The sequence below is a fragment of the Cebus imitator genome, unplaced genomic scaffold, assembly GCF_001604975.1.
Source record: "Cebus imitator isolate Cc_AM_T3 unplaced genomic scaffold, Cebus_imitator-1.0 Scaffold0, whole genome shotgun sequence".
Classification (NCBI taxonomy): domain Eukaryota; kingdom Metazoa; phylum Chordata; class Mammalia; order Primates; family Cebidae; genus Cebus; species Cebus imitator.
In genome coordinates this window covers 14,844,757-14,849,958 of record NW_016107315.1, presented here as the reverse complement: position 1 = coordinate 14,849,958, position 5,202 = coordinate 14,844,757, and the positions used below count along the sequence as shown (strand labels likewise).

Sequence of the window (5,202 nt, the reverse complement as noted above, 5' to 3'; positions counted from 1 at the left end):
GGTTTCACCATGTTGACCAGGATGGTCTCGATCTCTTGACCTCGTGATCCACCCGCCTCGGCCTCCCAAAGTGCTGGGATTACAGGCTTGAGCCACCGCGCCCGGCCAGATATTCTTAAGCAGTGATTCAACTAAACCACGCAAACAGTTTAACACTAGAATAGGGAAGAGGAAAGCAGGCCAAAATAAGTCACAAAAAGCTCCCCTCTCCCCCTCCTGCCTCTACCCCACCCCTCGGGAGAATTTGAGTAGGATCATTCTCCAAAGATTTGATTATAGCAAATATTTCCTTTATAACTGACTGGCTCTTTCTAGACACCAGACCAAATTCTCCTTCGTTAATCTATTAAAGTACCTACAATAAGTTAAAATACTAGACAATAAATTCTGCTTGTGAAAAAACAAACTGCTGAACTGGGCGTGGCTACACTACCTGGGGTGGGGTGTGATGGGAGAAGACTGTATTTTAGTCACAATAGGTCAAAGTACATCAGCGTTCAAGTTTAAAACAAACTCAACAACTCAAACACTGCAACAACACTTTCTTTTTGCCAAATATAATTATGCGGTTATGAAGTGTTTACCGGTGCTTAAAATGAAAAATTGAGGAAACCAAAATTATAGCTCAGTAGTTCTCAGCCCTTTGATGAATTATGTTACCCGGAAACCTATCCCTATCAATTAGATTATGCTTTTAAAAAGTTAAATCAAAATATTATAATTCTTTTAGTTCAGCAGACTTCACGAGGGCCACTTCAAATAATGAAAGTAATTAAAGTGGCAAATCATCAGCGAAGTCTTTAGACACCTATTTACGTTTTAAAAACTAGATACTAAACCAAGATTATGTCACTTGTACAAATATTTTACACACACACAAAACCAATTTGAAATACAGCAAGGATTATCTCTGGGTAATTATGGGTTTTGTTTTTTTTCACTCTGCTTCTCTTTTTTTTTTTTTTTTTGAGACAGAGTTTTGTTCCTGCCGCCCAGGCTGGAGTGCAATGGTGTGATATTGGCTCACTGCAAACTCCGCCTCCTGGGTTCCACCGATTTTCTTGCTTCAGCCTTCCTCATAGTTGGGATTACAGGCGACTGCCACCACATCCGTCCAGTTTTTGCATTTTTAGTAAACACGTGGTTTCACCATGTTGGCCAGGCTAGTCTCAAACTCCTGACCTCAGATGATCTGCCCGCCTCAGCCTCGAAAGTGCTAGGATTACAGGCATGAGCCAACTCGCCTGGCTTAACTTTAATGTTTTCTGCCATGATCACGCATTACTCTTTAAAACTAGAAGGAAAAACAAAACAGGCAAGCAGGAACTGAGATAGTGCCAATCAATTTGGGATTATATTGAATTGTGCTATCCTTTATACCTCCATAACCTCTAAGCAAAAACCATTCAGAGCCCTTGAAGAAAGGAACCTTGGCTTTTCTAAAAAACATACTCGATTACATTCAGATATACAATAATATATGATGCACACATTAGTATGTCTTCTTTGAAAAAGCAGAACAATTTTGTACCCTTGCAAAACGAATAACAGCTACGAGTGGGAGCTCACGGAATAAGAGAAGGCACAAGACATTTGTCTTGAGCCAAAACAAAAACTGTAAGCCTTCCACTAAACGCCACTGTTTACTTTAAAAATGGTTCATTCTGTGTCAACTTCACTTCAATTAATTATAAAAGTAAACCTAAAGACCGGGCGAGGGACTCACGCCTGCAATCCCAGCACTTTGGGATGCCACAGCGGTAGGATTGCTTCAGTTCAGGAGTTAGAAACCAGCCTGGGCAACATGGTGAAACCCCGTTTCTACAAAAAGTAGAAAAATTAGCCAGGCGTAGTGGTGCACGCCTGTAGTCCCATTTACTAGGGAGGCTGAAGCAGGAGGATCGCTTGAGTCCAGGAGATAGAGGCTGCAGTGAGCCAAGATCGAGCCACTGCACTCCAGCCTGGGCAACCAGAGTGAGATCCTGTGTTCTATAAATAAATAAACCTAGCAACGTTACTTTCTAAATACCCCATACTGAATAAACACTGTTTAAACACTGCTTTACCCCCAATCGATCCTAATTTTTTTTAAAGAAAAGCTTCTGCGGTGCTGGAATGGGTAGGAAGGTACAAAAAAAAAAAATACAATGTAATAATACACCTTCTTTCCTTACAGCAATGGTGGGGTGATAGAAACAAAGAGGCCACAAAACAGTCATGAGTGATTTTGCTATTTTTAATAAAGGTTAAGTACTGCTGACTTTAAAGAATTTGGAGTGACGAGCCAGGGAAGATTTCAAGAGGCAAAAGAGCAGAATTAGGGCACAGAACAGAGCTGGGAGGGTCTCATTACAGTTTTAATCCTCGATGACAGCACAAAGCCACCCCTCCTTATGCTTAAGTGTACACGGACATTGATTGAAAACGCACTGAAATCCAACTCATCCACCAAGCAAGGCTAAAGGCGCGCACACATGAAATTCAACAACACTGCGTTCGCGTGGCTGGAGGGCAGACGGTGAATATTCCATTTTACTTAGTAGTGTACCAACACCTAGCTGCAGGCTTAAACCTGCTTAACAAAAGCTGGCACGGGGCTGGAGAGCTGCACACCATCAGCCCTCTCCCGAGCGCCGATCGGCCTCGCCCCGCCTCTGTGCTGCACCCGGGCGCAGGCGGACAGGGGCAGGGCCGCCACCAGCCTCCGCCCGGCCGACCCCGACGTGGTGCTACGGGACAGATCCGCAGGGGCCACCCCACAGCCCTACGGACGACACCTCTGCGGGCCGGCCCCCCGCCCGGTCCCGGACGCCAGCTTGGGGAGGCAGGCCGGGGACCTAGCCTTCAATGGCAGGTGGGCGGCGCGGCCTCCGCAGACAAAGCTAGGCGCCCCAGCAGACAGGACAAGACCCTACGCCCCACGCGCCCGCAACCGGCCGGCCCCGGAGCCCGGCCCGCGCCGCCACCCTCAGCCCAGCGCCCAGCCCCCGGACCCCGTTACTCGGCCCCCAGCCGGCGGAGACCTGCCCGCCGCGCCCGGAGCGCCAGCGCAACCGCCGCAGCCGGAGCGCGCAGGCCGCCCAACAGCCGTCCCGGCCCAACCAACGCGGGCAGGGGAGGAGAGGTGCGCGCGGCCGGCGGAGCGTGCGAGCCACTCGGGGGTCGCAGGGGGAGGCTGCGCGCGGCGGAGGCAGGGGCAAGGAGGCGCCGAGGCCGGCGCTGGTCGCGGCGCCAGGAGGGCCTGCTGGTGGGGGCTTTGCCCCTTTCCCCTAGGAAGGTGCAGATGGTTTGACCCCCCACCCCGAGTGAGGTGCCTCGTCCCAGCCCCGGCTGGACTGTACCATCGGGCGGTGCCGCCGGGATTTCTCCCCCCCACCACCACCATCAATTCCCCCCCCACCCGGGTCCGCGGTCGGTTGGCCCCGGCCGGGCTCTGAGACGCGGAAAGAGCTGGGCGCCATTTTGGGTGGGACTAAGCAAAGACGAAACACCCTCCCAGTCTATGGGGTACTGTGGACCCTGGCTTATCTGGTTCCCTTAATCCTTTAGGTACTTACACGACGTTGGGTGAGGGGAGCTGGAAGATCAGCGGGTCCCCGATCCTCTCTCCCTAGGGGTGATAGAAATCAAACCCCCCCGCCACCTCCAGGTGGTTCTTCCCGCCGCAGAGTGGGAGCAGCATAAAAGGCGGGGTCTTATTAGCATAATCTGCCTGGCAACCTGATCTCGACGTTATATGATTGGTTAAACTCTGTAAGCCCCATGCCTTGCCTAGAGACGAGAAATGCTGGGGCGAACTGACAGGCCCAGATTTAGGAGTCATGACGAAGATCCTGAGACGCTTATTCAGTCTGCAGAGAAGCCAAAAGGAGATTCATACAATGGCCCAATGACTGAAGGCCTCTTTATTTCGTGCTCTGCGGTTCGTATAAAACCCAATCGCAGAGCGGGTCTCAGGCGGCGCTCTCCTGCGTTTCTACTCTCAGCCAATCAGAATGCCCGGCTCTTCGCATTGGGGTCAAGCTCCCGCTGCTGCTGGACGCGGTCGGGCAGGGAGCGTGCAGCCTTGCCTGGGTCTCTCGGGCGCCAAGAGCCGCCTGCGGGGGGGCTGGTCCCGCCTCCCGGTCCCAAGGGCCTGGGGTTCCTGGGAAGCGCGCGGGAGTGAGGCGGCCCTCGCGTCCGTCCGCCCTGCCACGGGTTGCGTCAGAAGCGGCCTGGCCGCGGAGCGCTGGCGAAAACCGTACTCTCGTCCCGCGCAGCCCGGGCTCGGCGCGGCCCGGTTACGACTGCGGGGTCTCGCCCTGAGGACCCCCAAGGAGCGGCCCACCGCCGCCAATCACCCTGACCCACCGCACCTTGAGAGCGCTTTCACTGCGCCTCTCCTTTCCCCTCTACCAATCTGGAAAGGAGGTGATTGTCATTTCCGACATTAAGAAGCATTATTCCACACTGGTTACCCAATGACTCAGCTCACTCCTTTCTTAACCGTAGGCTTCCACATCCTGCCGTCCCTTAAAATTGCTTTCTCAAAGGGCAGCCAAGAGCCCAGCTTTGGAGAGACCCAGCTCCAAATACCCACTGGTAGGCAGCACGCGTGGCAGCTAGATGGCAGAGACCTTGGACCTTCGGACCTTCAGGGAGCGATTCTCCCTTCCATGATACCTACCTTGCTACGTTAAATTTGAAGATTTAAATGAGCTTTTAAAGTACCGAGTAAAGTGCTTTGCTTAGCACACTGTCTGGAACTTAAATGAGAAGTACTGACAATATAACCTACAAAAATCCTAAACGATTGCCTCACCAAGAAAAAGAGGGAGACAGGACAACTAAGTAAAAGACAGGAATAGAAAACACCCACAGTGGGAAAAACTGTAAAATTAACTCAATAGTATTCTCTTCACTGGTTTGTTTTTGTTTTTATTTTTTGATACGGAGTCTGGCTCAGTCTCCCAGGCTGGAGTGCAGTGGTGAGTTCTGGGCTCACTGCATCTCCGCCTCTCGGGTTCAAGCGATTCTCCTGCCTCAGCCTCCCGAGTAGCTGGGACTACAGGCGCCCACCACCATGTCCTCTCAAATTCTAACCTCAAGTGATCCTCCCGCCTCAGCCTTGCAAAGTGTTGAGATTACAGGCGTGAGCCACCTTGCCTAGTCTACCATTTTCTTATTTAAATAGCTGGAAACAGCCAGGCCCAGTGTCTCATG

General features: G+C 51.6%; 1 protein-coding gene across 7 annotated transcripts in view; it reads right to left on the bottom strand.

Moving 5' to 3' along the window:
* The window catches only part of PRDM10 (PR/SET domain 10), a 100,884-nt gene extending 97,060 nt beyond the window's left edge, over window positions 1-3,824 (bottom strand). For all 7 annotated transcript variants that reach the window (XR_005198976.1, XM_017523643.2, XM_017523706.2 and 4 more), the window contains exon 1: window positions 3,558-3,824. The gene's annotated coding sequence lies outside the window, so the exon portion shown is untranslated. The remainder of the gene's footprint in view (window positions 1-3,557) is intronic.
* Window positions 3,825-5,202: the final 1,378 nt, after the last annotated feature.